This window comes from Ascaphus truei, chromosome 5 (assembly GCF_040206685.1).
Source record: "Ascaphus truei isolate aAscTru1 chromosome 5, aAscTru1.hap1, whole genome shotgun sequence".
NCBI lineage: Eukaryota > Metazoa > Chordata > Amphibia > Anura > Ascaphidae > Ascaphus > Ascaphus truei.
Window position 1 is genome coordinate 198709318 of NC_134487.1, and position 18204 is coordinate 198727521.

An 18204-nucleotide genomic window follows, 5' to 3' on the forward strand; every position below is an offset into this window, starting at 1 on the left:
TATATATATTTGTTATAACGTTTAACTGGACAAAATCCCTGTTAGCCACATTTGACCAATAATGTATTGTGGGGGGGGGGGGGGGGTGTGGGGGGAGGTTTATTGGGGTTGATGGGGCAATTGCCCAGTTAACAGTGGTAAGGCCTCCCAGGGGAAAGGTAGGGGTTAACCCCTCGGTTACATTAGTAGTTAATATTCTATTGCATGGCAATGCTTTAGTGGCTACTAAGGAAGAGAATGGGGTAGGTAGTGTGGTTTAACAATATATTTATCCCTATGTAGCACTTGATGGCCATCTAGTCATGGAAACATGACTAGTTGACCATTTCGCATATGTAGGGGTTAATATATACAGACGGTCCTCGGACCACCAGAATCCATCTCGCAAACCGCTGTCGGAATGTTGACCTTCGGATTGAAGTTCCGATGTTAATCCGCAGCAGTGAGCATCGGATAATCCGTTACGACGTCGAATAGTGCGTTCAGCGAAATGCATTATCTGGTTTTGGATAATCAGTTCAATGGATAACGGACCAACGGATAGCGAGGACCACCTGTATATTCAAATGTGTTAAAATAAGTATTTAATCATCTATTCCATGCTGGTTTTACTTATATTGACTATGTACAAAATTTGATGTATACCATAATTTTACTAAAAAGTGCGGCATTATGACTGATTTTATCAAAATCAATATTTTTGACGCGTCCAAAAAACATTGCGATATTTTTGACAGTGCAACGTTGATGTATTGCATGATAAATATGAGGCACGTTTTTTGGCGGTAATAGTGCATTTCGAGGTTACCCAAGTTTGATGTATCTGGCCCAATAAGAGATGCATCTTATATTGTGTCATGAAGTTTATGCAATAAACTACACTGTGGTTTTTGGTGATTAAAGTAAATGTAGGATATGTTTGTCTGACCTAATATGGTATATAATCTTGTTATAACAATAATTACCAGGAGACAGTAGTTTTTAACAAACCTTTTATTCACAATGTGTGAAAAATAAGTGCAGAAAAGATTAACAAGCAAAATAACCACAAAACGATATACAGCAAATTGTCTCCATTTTTGGGAGCAGAACATCCAGGCTCACTGGCCCCCTGGAGCGAGTTCTGCCATTCCTCAATCTTGCAGGGACCACTGGCTCTGGAGGTGGTGTGGGCGAATCCACAGAGGATAGAGGAGGTGGAGTGGCCAGCACCATGGAGATCCCTGATATAGGCAGGGACTCACTTGATGCTGCCGGGGGTGGTGAGCATCAAGGGAGTTCTTAGGGTATCCATCCCCTGTTTTACAGCCCAACTTATGTCATTCACAGCAGCAGACAGCTGACCAATAGTGTTGGTAATGGCCAAACTGTTCTGCTGCATCAGGTGTCTTAATAACCTGAACTGCCGGCTGCAGTTCAGGGCTGTACAGGAGGTGCTGGAAATGGCATGCAGGATCTGTCACAACTTATGTCATTCTGCCACTGCATGCGTGACCCATCATTTACCTTGCCATCAGCTCAACCAAGAGGTTATCACCAGGTGGAATTCCAGTTTTTATATGTCAGAGTGGTTTCTGCAGCAGAAACAACCATTATCAATCCACATGACATCTCACGACGTAGGGAAAAGGGTATGACTTTCCTGACTCCACCCCAGAGAAAATCATGGCTTGCATGGGTGTCCGCAGGAGGGGACAAGGGGGGGCATTTGCCCCCCCCCCCCCCCCCCCCTCCTGGATCACTCGCAGTCCCAGACTGTTTTTGGCATTTATGGCACCTACAGTACGTTAATGGCGCTATAAACGCCAAAAACAGACTCCGGGAGGACCGGGACGGAGGTGGGTGGGTCCCTCTGGCGCCACGGCAGGCAGCAAGTGGAAGGCTAGCCTACGCTGCTATGCAGGAGGTAGCGCAGCGCACTGTCATTGGTAGCACTCGGGAGTGATGCGGCTCTCATTGGTAGCACTACCTACCAATGAGAGCCACCTCACTCCCAAGTCGGGACCAATCTGTGCCCGCCATTGTGCTGCGGCGGCGCCGGTGCCAACAAATCCACTCATCATTGGTAGCTGAGCGCTACCAATGAGAGAGCCGCCGCCATCCCTTGATGACCCAGTCCCTGAGTCAGACCAATCATGGTCCGACTCTGACCTCCACACTCATAACGCGGCCTCCCGCCCATCATGCTCCCTACCCTCTGAATCGTCATCAATTTGCGCACGCTCACAGTTCAGAGAGTCTGCTGAAGAGTGAAGACGCAGGCAGCAGCACTCTCTCTGCGCAATAGGCCTCGGCGGCCCCGGCACTCTGCAGAGTAGACTGCAATTAGTTCTGAAATCTGAATCCAATAATCCACAGACCACAGTAGTTTTGCTGCCTCAGGGGGCAGGAGGTAGCATTTGGAATTGGCAACAATTTGAAAATTAGGGTACAAAGACAACACAACGTTTCGCTGGCTGCCAGTGCCACCACATGCATCATGGTGGCTATTTATTAAGCTGAGCTGAATAGTGTGTGAGAAAGATTATGAGAGAATGGAGAAATATTATGGAAAAAGCAAGACAGGGGCAGGGTGAGAGTGAGAGAGCAGCGAGAGAGAGTAAAAGTAAAATAGATATAGCAAAAGAGAGACTACTATGCTACTATGGATGGAAAAAGAAAGATGGGGAGAGAGAGGGAGCACATGATAGAAAAAACCCTGCGCTGTGTCTTGTGTGTTGTTGAAAAAACAAGGAGAAGCAGACAGTGAAAAACAAGGGAAAGCAAGCACTCAGAAAAACGGGGGAGCGGAAGATGTGGGATTATATCTGGTGAATGATGTGGATGCCATCCAATGCTAAGGCAAGTGCTGTGGGGTTATAACTGGTGCTGTGTGGCAAGTGTTTTTGGGTGCAATCTGGCACTACAGTATATATATATATATATATATATATATATATATATATATATATATATATATATATATAAATGAAAAGAGAAAAAAGTAACCCGTATAGGAGCACTCAGGTATGCAAAAGATTAATATATTTATTTATTTGACACAATGCAAAAAGAATTGAATAAACAGTACATGATTAAAAACACTTAAAAAAGAGGCATGGACCCCTGTCACGATTGCTACCCTAAAACACTAATGAGCAACACTAGGGAATGACATACATTGTCAACCCTATACGTAGATAGGATAGTGACTCAAACAACACTGGGGTAAATCAAAATAGATCACAATAGGTTATTGGGTTCAAAAGGCACCTATACAAAGCTAATGATAATTCACACTACACACCAAAAGGTTGACTGATCAAAGTATATATGACAGTCACCAGGCATCACACATCTGCATGACCATACAATGATTTGACCAATACCTTCAACATAAATCCTAAAGGTAAAGTGAAATCACTTTATGTGAAGAAACACGTAGGGAAGAGCGTTTTTCAGCTGCTGTCACACTGTGATACACAATTCTACTCTATCCTCACTGCCCACCTCATTACGGACTGCCTTTGGGAGTGCAGAGAGACTTCTCTGATCAGCCCCTGCATCGCGGGGTCACGGACTGCAGATCTCACATCCGGAATACACTAACATTGTGGAGGACTTCCGGGTCACATTGTGGTGAGCTGTTTCCTGTATCCCCTGCTGGATGTCGGTTCAGAAGAGCTGAGAAAACCTAGACAGAGAGAGGGCGCGCCATCCAAGGCACATCGTGGGCGGTTGGCGAATGAGTATACTCATTATATGCTTTTATTTATCCTGTGTTTGTGAGTTCGCATTTGTTGGTTTTATTCATTTTTATTAAATTGTATTTTTTCATGCTGCACTAGGATCGGGCGCTTTCTTTTCTTGTTGTTCACAGATTTCTGGGAGTTCGTTGGTCCTTGATGAGAGCAGCCAGATCCTAGCATGGACCCTTGGTTTGGTTGATATATTTTTATATTTTTCATATTTTTTCATTTTTATTTTTATTTTTATTTTTATTTTTGACACACTTAGTGTCATTTTTTTCGTATTTTTCCATTCATCATTATTTAGTATCATCCAGGAGGGATTCATTAGTGCAGTAGTCATAACCACCAACACATGCTATTTTTTTATATTTGTATTGTTCATTGGCATATATTTGTGTTCACAGCAGCTTTTTAAACATTGGCACTCAGCATTTTATTATAACATATTGCATGTATTTTTATTAGTGTGAGTCAATCATCCATATTATTGTTGCATTCACCCTTGCCATTCACCTTTTGCTATATCCACTTAATACAATCAATTGGTAATCAGTCTGAGTTTACACCTGAGGAGCGCAGTCTATTCTTTGTTTGATATATATATATAGTGACATAGTCCAAAGATGTTAGGCAGCTTTCTGCCCCATTTTAGGTCAGAAAGTGCAGGAATAGTTAAAAATGATCCGTTCCACAGCTTCCCATTAACTCAGGCAGCTGGATGGAAAATCCAGACCACAGATTACAATGGCTCTAGTTCTCCCTCACCTGCTCTTCTAATCACATGCACAGGTATTTAGAGCAGAGAGGTTTTGCATTTCACTCTCTCTCCTTAGAGCCTGGAGGCTGGGGGTATCGCTGCTCCCCTGTTTCCAGTTTCGGGGTGGACGGCCCCTCCAAGTATCACAGTACCAGAGGATTTGCCTGGACACTTAGGGCCGAGATCCCACCACGAACAGATAAGACAAAACAAATGGTTATTGCTGTTGCTAAAAGACTGCTGTATCTAGTGACCCTAAATGAGAGAGCATTGTTTTAAGCTGGGGAACCAGGTTAGTTGGCCAGCAGCTGTTAGAGAGACTTATTCTGATGTGTAGTTAGATCCCTGAAAGGGATAGGATTTTGTTTATATGATTTTGGTTTTATTTCTTAAAAATAACAGTGTGGGAAATACTGTAACACTGAAATGTGTGAACTGCTGAATTAAAGTATCTGAGTACCTCTAATCTACACTTGTTAAAGCTGCAGTACCTTACTTGGATGAAAATAAAGCAGGCAGAAGCCTAAGTTAAGCAGCATAATACTTTGCATGATCCTGTTTTTTGTATAAATAACCCTAGAAGACTGTGTCGGGAAGAACCCAGACAGACGTCAGCGCTACAAAAGAGGGGCGTTTGTCACATATGGTGGAAAATGCGGGCCGACACTAAAAGTCTGTGGGTTTGCAAATAAATGCGGGGGTTTAAAATGGCCGCCCAGCTGAACTAAAGTACAGATGCTATGAGTGAAGTCTGTCCCACTGTGTATATCAGTTGTGCTTCTAGCATACACAGAGAATGTGCGAGGTGTGGATGCAATAGCACCCTGAACCCAAACAGAAAACCAAAATGTTTTGCTGAAAAAAAAAAAAAAGATTTGCATCTAGCAAGTGCTGTTTGTAAAGCTAATGCCTTTTGCTGAAGTGAGTGCATTTGCAGCTAGCAAGTGCTGTATGTAAGTTGCTGAAGTGAGTGAAATTGCAGCTAGCAAATTGGCCCTGCCAGGTTTCTAAAATGGCCGACGTGAAATGTTTGTTTTGCAATGCACGTAATCTTGAAAAACAGTGTCCCTTCAGGCCATACGATGATGATGACGACGACTCATATGTGGCCCCGGGAGAAGAGCCGTACCCACAGATGAATTTAGTATGCTGGGCCTGTCGTGAAGTAGGTCACATGGAAGATGTATGTCCCAAAATTTTCAAAGACAAACAGCTGCAAAAGCAAGCAATGCCCTGTGAGTGCAAGCAAGATGTGGAAGCTGATACCAGTGAGTGTGTGCCCAGTACCACTGATATCTCTGGAGCTAATCAAGCAAAAAGAAAAAGAAAACTGTTCCTCAAGTCACAGGGGAAGTGACCGAGCCACTTGAACCTGCGCTGTCAGGACATGCGTCAGAAAGGCGCCGAGATGTGCTGCAGACCAGAGTGACCGGCAGAATTGTCACGGGAACAGTGGCAAAGGAAAAGGAGGAGCAAAGGGAAGCTGAATCCTTGAACCAGGATAAAGAGGCTTTGGTTTCTGCACTCCAAGCTGCCCGCCATGATTATGAAGTCCTGTGGCAGGATTTGGTGAAGGAGCGAGAATGTTGGAAGAAGGTGCAAGAAGCGAACGCCGAGTTACAGAGGTGTATACTACCAGCTTTACAAGAGTACGAGGCTTTGAAGAAAACAGAGTCTCTCTTACGGAGTGAGCTGGAAGAGGTGACGACTAGTCTGGAAAAGGCCAACACCGTAATTGCCAGCATGGATGAAAAACAGATTTAGGGCCTCATGCAGAGAGCAGCGCAAAAAGTGAAAGCGGCATTAATTGGCGGATTCTGCCTTCAGAAAGGCAGAAACCGGCAAGTTTAAAAAAAAGCTCCATTTTTTTTTTTTCCCCTTCAAATTCGCCGCGCGCCTGGAGAGTTTAAATTCTCTCCAGTTTTTTTCTCTGCCGTATGCAGAGAGCCGCGATCGCCATCTAGTGGCTGTTCGCGGCAAAAAAATGGCGCGATTTTCAACATTTTCCCTCTCCACCAAGCAGCTGGCGCTCCGCGGCCGGTGGAGAGGGAAAAAAAAAAAAAACGCGATTTTTTCCCCAGTAGTTTCAACAGCGCTACTAGCGCTGTTGAAACTCTCCATATGCAGAAAGGCAGTTTTCTGCCCTTTCTGCATATGGACATAAAAACTCTCCAAAAAAGGTAAAATGTTTCTCCCTCTCCAATTCTGCATAGCGCTGCTCTCTGCATGAGGCCCTAAGTCTGAAAAATTGATTGCTATCCTAAAACAGAAATACGGGAAGGCTCTACAAGAGGTTCATGCGCTCAGCACAGAGGTGCAAAACTCACGCCTGGAGGCCAACGGTCTGAACACAGAGCTGGGAATGTTGAAGCAAACCCATGAGATTGCCCTAAGTGAGTTAGAGACTGTAAAGCAAGAAAATGAGAGTCTGAAATTGGAAAATTCAAATTTGACTGTCCAAGCAGAAAAAGTAAAGAAACAGTTGACTCAGGAAAAATTAGAAGTGCAGGAAGCACTACAGAATGCATTGATGCACACTCAGAGCCAGCACCAGGAAGAAATGGACGCTCTGAGGACAGAATTGCGACATGTATGCACAAAACAGAATTCTCTCGTGGAGGAACTTAACGTTTTGAAAAAGGAGAAAAGCATTAGAATAATTCAGAAGCACTGCAAAGCTCTTATCCAAGGAAGAAGGGAAAGAGAAAATTATCGGCGTAAACACGCCGCAACTATCATCCTACAGGCTGCCTACAGAGGGATGAAAATTCATCAGTTTAATCGCCGGAATAAAGCAGCCTGTGTTCTTCAATCATTCTACCGTGCCCGCATGGTACGAAACAGGTTCCTCATTATGAAAGGAGCAACTATAAAAATTCAGTCTCTGACTAGGATGAATATAAAGAAAGAAAGAATCCCTTTAGTGTGGCACTGGAGAGGTTCACCCTAATTAAAACTTAAATTTTATTATACCTGATTAAAATAAATTGTTTGGAATAACCACATACAAAAAACAAACATACAATGATATTAAAAGACGGAGAGGTGTGAGAGGGTGTTTAGTGGAGGTATAATTATATATAAATACCTCTCTAATTAATACTTAGTGGACCCTATAGTAAGGGTGATCACTATACTGGATATGTATAGGTATATATCAGACCCCTAGCCAAAAGCAGTGGAAGGAGGTAAAGGCAGATGAATATGCTTAGCTGTTGGATGTGAGACTGAGTATATTGCTGGCTGAGTTGAAGCAGCCACTACTCACTGCACATGGTGTCATTAAATGCACTGTTGTAAGCTTTATTTTGACAGGTCTAGTATAAGGCCAGCCACATTCACTGCAGATATATAATTGATCAACCCTAGGGTCTGAGTGCTCTTGCTGCCCACGAACGCAGTCTACGAAGCACTCAGACAGTATATCACACACACCTCACCGATGAGCCGACGTCACGTGACGGTGACGTCAGACGTACCCCCGATGAAGCCAGTTACGGTGAAACGTACGTAGGGTACGTCTGACGTCACCGTCACGTGACGTCGGCTCATCGGTGAGGTGTGTGTGATATACTGTCTGAGTGCTTCGTAGACTGCGTTCGTGGGCAGCAAGAGCACTCAGACCCTAGGGTTGATCAATTATATATCTGCAGTGAATGTGGCTGGCCTTATACTAGACCTGTCAAAATAAAGCTTACAACAGTGCATTTAATGACACCATGTGCAGTGAGTAGTGGCTGCTTCAACTCAGCCAGCAATATACTCAGTCTCACATCCAACAGCTAAGCATATTCATCTGCCTTTACCTCCTTCCACTGCTTTTGGCTAGGGGTCTGATATATACCTATACATATCCAGTATAGTGATCACCCTTACTATAGGGTCCACTAAGTATTAATTAGAGAGGTATTTATATATAATTATACCTCCACTAAACACCCTATCACACCTCTCCGTCTTTTAATATCATTGTATGTTTGTTTTTTGTATGTGGTTATTCCAAACAATTTATTTTAATCAGGTATAATAAAATTTAAGTTTTAATTAGGGTGAACCTCTCCAGTGCCACACTAAAGGGATTCTTTCTTTCTTTATATTCACTATATGTACACTCCCTGTGAGCACCACCCTCCTTTAGCAATTGTTTGGATTAGATTCCCTCCTCAGCTTGAGCAGAGTTTACAATCTGCAGCTTCCAACTGCATGCAGATTTCTTTTCTGTTAACTCTGACTAGGATGACACAGAACAGGATTCGCTATCAAACCCTGAGAAAGGCGTCACTGGTTATCCAGCGGTACTTTCGCCTGAATAAATGTAGGCCTCAGGAAAGAGAGGCCCAAGGCTACATGCCTGCCGGCTGCAAAGGTAAAATGCCACACGGTACAGCCAGAGTTATTGAGAGCCCCATCAAGGTGAAGGTGCTCCAGGTAATTAGCGCTTCATCTTCTAAGTACCATATAATTGCCCCAAAGGGAAGATCCCAAATCTCTAAGAGTGAAGATGGTTGTGAGAAAATACATGGCAGTAAGAAGTACCATAAAGGTTCAAAGGTTGCAAAGCAAAAGCGACGAAGGTCAACGCTGGCCTTGAATTTATCCAGATCTCGCCACTCTGGGCCACAATATAAAGACAAAGACTATCCGGCCCCAGAGTTCTGTCAGAAGCTAAAGAGACAGTCCGACCATGTGCAAGAGACAGAAAGCGTTAAAATGAACTCTGAGGATATAATGGACTGGAAGTCAAGAAAAAAAAAAGTAGTGGAACTAACCAATTGGGTTACACGTGCGGACTATGTCACTACTACAGTATATGCTATACTATGCCTTTAGAAAAGAATTTTTGTAAATATTGCAATGTTGTATTTTTTTTTTCTCTTCATTGAAAATGTAGGTAAAACTACAAATTAATATACAGGGTTGATGGCCCTTAAGATTACAAGGGTGTAGTATAAGGGGAAAAAAAATAATAGTGGTAGCTTACAATATAGAAAAAATGCCCTTTTCGGTTGGTAAATATATAATGAGGTTCATATTCTAGAGTAGAAAAACCCAGGGAGGTAATAGAAATTGTCTGGTTTTGTGAATATATTTAGCATATCCTGGGTTGTAAGAATGTGTGCTAGACACTTATTTTTCAAAATAGTTCCCTAATAGAGAGCAACAAAATATGTTTGGCAAGTATAGTCTCTTATGATGAAACCTATTGTCCATCATTGCCGTGGAAAAAGTTCATATTCGTGTCATGTGAATACTTAATGTTGTACTGAGGAGTTAGCTCAAGTATTTCAGGTAGGACGCTCACCCCAGTGAGGTCCATGGCCGCTCACCCCAGTAGGTGTGAGCTGGGCAGGGGGATATGTGACATAGTCCAAATATGTTAGGCAGCTTTCTGCCCCATTTTAGGTCAGAGTGCAGGAATAGTTAAAAATGATCCGTTCCACAGCTTCCCATTAACTCAGGCAGCTGGATGGAAAATCCAGACCACAGATTACAATGGCACTAGTTCTCCCTCACCTGCTCTTCTAATCACATGCACAGGTATTTAGAGCAGAGAGGTTTTGCATTTCATTCTCTCTCCTTAGAGCCTGGAGGCTGGGGGTATCGCTGCTCCCCTGTTTCCAGTTTCGGGGTGGACGGCCCCTCCAAGTATCACAGTACCAGAGGATTTGTCTGGACACTTGGGACCGAGTTCCCACCACGAACAGATAAGACAAAACAAATGGTTATTGCTGTTGCTAAAAGACTGCTGTATCTAGTGACCCTAAATTAGAGAGCATTGTTTTAAGCTGGGGAACCAGATTAGTTGGCCAGCAGCTGTTAGAGAGACTTATTCTGATGTGTAGTTAGATCCCTGAAAGGGATAGGATTTTGTTTATATGATTTTGGTTTTATTTCTTAAAAATAACAGTGTGGGAAATACTGTAACACTGAAATGTGTGAACTGCTGAATGAAAGTATCTGAGTACCTCTAATCTACACTTGTTAAAGCTGCAGTACCTTACTTGGATGAAAATAAAGTAGGCAGAAGCCTGAGTTAAGCAGCATAATACTTTGCATGATCCTGTTTTTTGTATAAATAACCCTAGAAGACTGTGTCGGGAAGAACCCAGACAGACGTCAGCGCTACAAAAGAGGGGCGTTTGTCACAATATATATATATATATATATATATATATATATATATATATATATATATATATATATATATATATATTGTGACAAACGCCCCTCTTTTGTAGCGCTGTTATATACAGTATATATATATATATATATATATATATATATATATTGTGTGTGTGTGGGATCCCATGTAGCTCGTAGGTCGCAGCACGCCCGTTCCGCACTGGAACGGGATGGACCCAATGATGAAACAGGCCACCAAGGGGAAAACCTATTGGGTGAGGGTTATATAAAAAAAAACATTCTGTTTTCCTTGCTTTTTTGAAAAAGAGTTGGTTTTGCAGTACTGAAGGGTCTTTTTTTTATTAGAAGTATATATACGCACCCACCCACACTGTGTGCCACACACATACACATTTCCTTTTTCAAGTTTCTATTACTGCATACAGGGCTGTATTCAATAAATAGTGCATTGTAGGTGAGTTATTTGAAGTTCACAAATCTCATCTTACCAATATAACTATGCATTATGCAAGGAAAGCTTGGATCTCCTAGCAGGAGAACTTTAAAGGGATTTTTCAACTCCCTGCAGCTCATCTGCAACCCACAGTTTATTCAATACCGCCAGCCCGGTGATAAGCAGAGTATTTAATGATCGCCATTTCTTTTTCTTGTGCCCCACCTGGCACACATCATGTCGGAAGATCTTGCGCAGAGAAGCAGCCTTAAAAAGTAGTAGTACGGCTGGAATTTCTGCACTTGAGCGCCAGAGTGACATGGCAAGTTCTCCAGATACCCACCGGATCCTGCAACCCTGAGTAGCTGCTCTTGTTTGATGTCATACTACACCTTCACAATTGCTTTATTAAAATTCATGCTTTCTCAAATTTGCTTGAAAATGCACCATTTGCCCACTCTTTTTTTCAACATTTTCTCGGGGGGAGAACCCCCCATTATGCTGGTCGGGCTCGCTCGCCACAGTGCACTCACCACCACTTTTACGCCGGGCACTGGCCGTTAAAATTATGCCCCCCCCCTCCTGAAAAAATTTCTGCGGACGCCCATGATGGCCTGTATAAAGTATTATAACCGTTTGAAGTAGCCAAATGGGAAGTGAGTAGTAAAAAGGCTTCCCTAAGTCAAGTCATACCCCTCATGCAGTTACTGAAAAAAGAACTAGAGAACTTGAAAGAGAGTTTCAAGCAGGAACATTCTCTATGATTTGTCAACCTTGTCAACAACATCTCATCCCATTTCTGCGGAGTCAAGGGTCATATGCATGTTAAAATCTGAATATTAAATTTTATCTACTGTACAATTCTAGATTAGAAAATTAAAAAAAAAACTGCTCTCCTCTCTCCCAGAGGGCACAGACATCAATGCTTATAAAGAACGACTTTTCAGATTAGTATTTGATGAAATACAGGGCTCATTGGAAAAAGTCAAAACTGCCAAGCCCTTACCACCCAGCCCTACAGCTTCTATTACTACTAGTGCTTTTTCAACTCCATCTTGTGGTGTGAGTCAGCAACAAGATAAGCAACAAAAACCTCTCAATTGTAAAAGTTGTGACATTGTGGGATTATTGCACAGCTGTCAGCCTTTTAGAAATTTTCAGAAGATGGGGCTGATAGTGCGCCTGCCATAAATGCTTACTCAGTTGCTGGTGTGATGAAGGACTTGTTGATGTCTGGCACCAGTGTGTTGCATAAGCAATTAACTATTTTTGCTTCAACATTTTTATATTTCTTTCAGTCACAGTAGTTTTGCTACATTCTTCATAAAGGGGGGTTCATTGTAGCAAATAAGCACACTTTGTGCCACCTTTTATGCTAGTTCCACAGTCAGTGTACTATTTATATTTAGTGTTTTAGTTTTTCTCTCTCAGCGCCGTTTGTGGAGAGAGAGAGAGGGAGAGAGAGGGAGAGAGAGGGAGAGAGAGGGAGAGAGAGGGAGAGAGAGGGAGAGAGAGAGAGAGAGAGACTACATCCATGACCATGTCCTTATTGTTGGGATGACAGAGTCACTGACTGTCTTACTTCCCCTAGAGGGATACTTATTGGTTATGGAAGAATTAGTATTGAAGGATTGATTGACACTATTCAAAGCTGTTTGCAACATTATTCAAACTGGGGATCAATGCACTGCAAGTATTATTTTTTTGGGTGACTGGTCCAATGGGATTTTCTATACAATTGTTTCTTTCTACAAGCTCTTGAGGTGACTGAAATGTTACTGTTTTTATTTTTTATAAAAAATGTTTTACCAGGAAGTAATACATTGATAGTTACCTCTCGTTTTCAAGTATGTCCTGGGCACAGAGTTATAACAACACATGGTTACATTAAAAGAACAGGGTTATGCAGTCAATTCATAGACATTTCATGGACAGATATAGTTTGAAAATTGGTACAGGGGATTAAAGGGCTGGTGAGTTTCATACTGAAATAGAGAAGCTTTAACATCACCAAACATCAGCGAACTACAGCAAACGGCTCACACCCTTTGGCTGCGCCAAAGGCTGTCCGCCTTTGGGGCGATGCAGATGTACGCTGAAGGGGTTCAGATGGTCGTATCTCAACAGTTTGTTGGGAGACAAGTTCTCTATATTTTGATGGTAGCGTAGTGTCACACCTGCATGTTCTGCAGCGGTTACATCTAAAAAGAAAACCTTCAAACCTCTTTCTAACCAACATTCATCTCTTTCACTTTTCATATACTGTAGCTGGGAACCAATTTCTGTTTCAAGTAAAAGGCTCTTGAAAAACTATCTTTGGCGTTTCAAAAATTAGAGCTTTCAAAACGTCATCTTTTTTCAAAATGTGCCAGTGCTTTTCTATGACTTTCTTTATCTTTTATGACACGGCATTGTTGCCTGTTATACACTAAATTAAATTATTGTCATTATGAAAGTTTCTCCTTTCTTTCTTTTGGCTATTATATCATATTAATTCTATTCTTTCCAAATTTAAAACTCTCACATACAATTAAAGTCATAATGTTCTGATTCATTTAATCCTGAATTTTTATTCATATATGCTTTAAACCAAAAAATATTTAAAAAAAAAATGTTTTCCCCTTAGTATTAGTATAAAAACCGGAGATGGTGTGTGTGTGTGTATGTAATATATATATATATATATATATATATATATATATATATGTAACGGTATTTCTGGCCCGGCCTGACCCACCCAATCTCACATTGGCCCCTGTGGTCTAACCGGCCCCCATTACAGTGTAGATATGCCTGATGGTGCACCTGTTGGCTACAGGACTCCTGAGTCTCCCGCATGATGGTGTGTGGGGAGGACCCGTCAGACAGGCAGCTGAGGTAGTGTGCTGAGTCTCACCTATTTCCAGTGCAGCGCCTCCACCTCACCAGGGCCCCTGCGTCCGCATGGGGATGATCCTGACGAGGAACGCCTCGGTGGTGCAACCTCCTGTGTAATCATTGGACTCTCACACACAAGGGTTTCTCTGATCAGCTCCATCTTTATTGTCACGGTGGGCATAGCTGCCCTCCACAATGGGTGTATTTAGCCGATCATCTCGCCCGTGCTCCCCTTTGATAGGTATGTCACCTAGATGAGGGATTCACTATTCCCGCAGGAATCACTGCCCTGTGCCAGGTCCCTGGACACAGTCTCCCATGGAGTTACTAGAACATAACTAACACTCTGCAGAACTTGAACTCCTTCCTGAACCTTGCAAGAACTTTCCAGCAACTGTACTCGCCTTGAACTCTGACAGAACTAACTCTTTGACACAGTGCTGTGCCTTATGTAACTTCTGAGGCTGACACACCTCTGACATCACTAACCATGGAGTCAGAGCATGTGACCAGTCCCATCCATACACAGGGCACCCCACCAGGGTGTGAGGGAAAACCTCCATGATTACTGCTGGCATGCCCACACTTACCAGGCCTTGCTGCCAGCAGGAGAGATGACTGTAGGCATTTTACATGACCGCTACATTTATATATATATATATATATATATATATATATATATATATATATATATATATACAGTGTTCGAGAAATAGGCATAACCACACGCCCATGGCGAGTGGATTTAGGCCGCTGGCGAGCCGTGCTGCGGCTCTATGAATTCCCCATGCAATTTTCCCTGCTCGCACAATGTGAGCCCATTATTTGGCTCCTTCTGTACCTGCAATGGCCGCGCGGCGTCAGACGCCATGTTGCCATGCCAACATGACGCTTGTGACGTCATGACATCACGCAGCGTCAAGGGGCTGAGGAGCACGAGCCACCATTGAAGCCTGGCGTCAGCATGTCCCATCTGCCGCCCCCGCGTTTCCCATCTCCCGCCCAGATGGCCGCATTTCCCATCTCTCGCCCACATCTCCCATCTCCCACCCGGCTGGCCGCATCTTCCGCCCGCATTTCCCACTTGGCTGGCCGCATCTTCCGCCCGCATTTCCCATCTCCCGCCCACATCTCCCACCCAGCTGGCCACATCTTCCGCCCGCATTTCCCATCTCCCGTCCGCATTTGCCATCTCCCGCCCGAACCTCCAGCACTGCCCGCATCTCCCGCTCGACCTCACTCACCTCACACCCGGCTGCCCGGCCTCACGCACCTCCCGCCCGACCTACCACACCGGCTGCCCGACCAACAGCACCTCCCGCCTGGCTGGATGAACTGCTGCACAGGTGGGCCCCTCCTTTCAATTAATACCCTGTCTGTGAGTGTGTCTGTCTGTGAGTGGTTCTGTCTGTGAGTGAATGTGTCTGTCTGTGAGTGAATGTGTCTGTCTGTGAGTGAGTGTGTGTGAGTGTGTGTGTGTCTGTGTGTGAGAGTGTCTGTGTGTGAGAGTGTCTGTGTGTGAGAGTGTCTGTGTGTGAGTGTCTCTGTGTGTGTGTGTTTGTGTGTGTGTTTGTGTGTGTGTTTGTGTGTGTGTTTGTGTGTCCGTGTGTGAGTGTGTGAGTGTGTGAGTGTGTCTGTGTGTGAGTGTGTCTGTGTCTGTGTGTGAGTGTGTCTGTGTGTGAGTGTGAGTGTGTCTGTGTGTGAGTGTGTCCGTCTCCCGGTCTCCGTTGCCCTCTCCCTGTCTCCCTCTGTTTCCCTGTCTCTGTCTCCCTCTCTCTGTCTGTCTCCCTCTCCCTCCCCCTGTCTCCCTGTCTGTCTCTGTCTCTATCTGTCTCTGTCTCCCTCTCCCTGTCTGTCTCTGTCTCTGTCTCCCTCTCCCTGTCTGTCTCTGTCTCTGTCTCCCTCTCCCTGTCGGTCTCTGTCTCCCTGTCTCTGTCTCCCTCTCCCCCTCTCCCTGTCTCCCTCTCTGTCTGTCTACCTCTCCCTCTGTCTCCCTCTCCCTGTCTCCCTCTCCCTGTCTCCCTCTCCCTGTCTCCCTCTACCTGTCTCTGTTTGTCTCCCTCTCCCTGTCTCCCTCTCCCTGTTTGTCTCCCTCTCCCCCTCTCCCTGTCTCTGTTTGTCTCCCTCTCCCTGTCTCCCTCTCCCTGTCTCCCCCCCTCTCCCTGTCTCCCTCCCTCTCCCTGTCTCCCTCCCTCTCCCTGTCTCCCTCCCTCTCCCTGTCTCCCTCCCTCTGTCTCCCTCCCTCTCCCTGTTTCCCTCCTTCTCCCTGTCTGTCTCCCTCTCCCTGTCTGTCTCCCTCTCCCTGTCTGTCTCCCTGTCTCTGTCTGTCTCACTCTCCCTGTCTGTCTCCCTCTCCCTGTCTCTGTCTGTCTCCCTCTCCCTGTCTCTGTCTGTCTCCCTCTCCCTGTCTCTGTCTGTCTCCCTCTCCCTGTCGCCCCCTCTCTGTCTATGTCTCTCATTCTCTGTGTGTTCTCTCTCTGTGTGAGTGTGTCTGTGTGTGAGTGTGTCTGTGTGTGAGTGTGTCTGTCTCCCTGTCTCCGTTGCCCTCTCCCTGTCTCCCTCTGTTTCCCTGTCTCTGTCTCCCTCTCTCTGTCTGTCTCCCTCTCCCTCCCCCTGTCTCCCTCTCCCTGTCTGTCTCTGTCTCTATCTGTCTCTGTCTCCCTCTCCCTGTCTGTCTCTGTCTCTGTCTCCCTCTCCCTGTCGGTCTCTGTCTCCCTGTCTCTGTCTCCCTCTCCCCCTCTCCCTGTCTCCCTCTCTGTCTGTCTACCTCTCCCTCTGTCTCCCTCTCCCTGTCTCCCTCTCCCTGTCTCCCTCTACCTGTCTCTGTTTGTCTCCCTCTCCCTGTCTCCCTCTCCCTGTTTGTCTCCCTCTCCCTGTCTCCCTCTCCCTGTCTCTGTTTGTCTCCCTCTCCCTGTCTCTGTTTGTCTCCCTCTCCCTGTCTCCCTCTCCGTCTCCCTCTCCCTCTCCCTGTCTCCCGCCCTCTCCCTGTCTCCCTCCCTCTCCCTGTCTCCCTCCCTCTGTCTCCCTCCCTCTCCCTGTTTCCCTCCTTCTCCCTGTCTGTCTCCCTCTCCCTGTCTGTCTCCCTCTCCCTGTCTGTCTCCCTGTCTCTGTCTGTCTCACTCTCCCTGTCTGTCTCCCTCTCCCTGTCTCCCTCTCCCTGTCTGTCTCCCTCTCCCTGTCTGTCTCCCTCTCCCTGTCTGTCTCCCTGTCTCTCCCTGTCTCACTCTCCCTGTCTGTCACCCTCTCCCTGTCTGTGTCTGTCTCCCTCTCCCTGTCTCTGTCTGTCTCCCTCTCCCTGTCTCTGTCTTTCTCCCTCTCCCTGTCGCCCCCTCTCTGTCTATATCTCTCATTCTCTGTGTGTGTGTTCTCTCTCTGTGTATCTCTCTGTCTCTCACCCACACTCACTCTCTCTCACACACTCTGGATCTCTTATTTACCCTATATATCTAAACTGCCCTATACCTACACCGAAATAACCTATACTGCTTTCTTCCAGATCTAACTCTCGAGCTTCACACGGAAGACATCGGAATCCCCCCTAATCCAGAAGACAGGTAGGGAACACCTCCCCTCCAATGTATAACATTGCGGGAATGCGGGTACCTGTACATTGAGGGACTGCGGATCAGGTAAGATATTGTGATGCGGGGGCATCCAGGCACTAGTTATGGGGTTCAGGAACATTTACACACACATACACACACACACACACACACACACACACACACACACACACACACACACACACACACACACACACGTAACAAGGACTAATTGTAGTATAATGTAATACAATAAATAAACTAACGTTAAAAACGAATGTTGTTCTTACTAGGAATTTATTCATTTTTTTTTAAAAGCGGGACTAGGGGCAGGCTGGGGGTGGGACTAGGGGCGGGGCTAGGTGGCGAGTAGATTTTTTGTTTGGCGAGTAGATTTTTGGGTGATTTGTCGAACACTGTATGTGTGTATATATATATATATATATATATATATATATATGTATATATATATATATATATAAAAGGAAAAAAAGAGAGGAGAGAGCGCACGCCCATAGCGTAAAATTGTAGATTTAATGAGGGGAAGGGGGGGAGAGGGGGGGTAAAAATCGCACTTACAAAAGTACAATAAAATCAAGCATATGTGATAATAATCACCACCATCCGGTTATACTGCATAATCTTGGGGCAATCCCAGACTCCAAATGTAGAGGATCGACGTCCCAGCAGGTTTCCAGGGCTGGTATGCTGTGTAGAAAT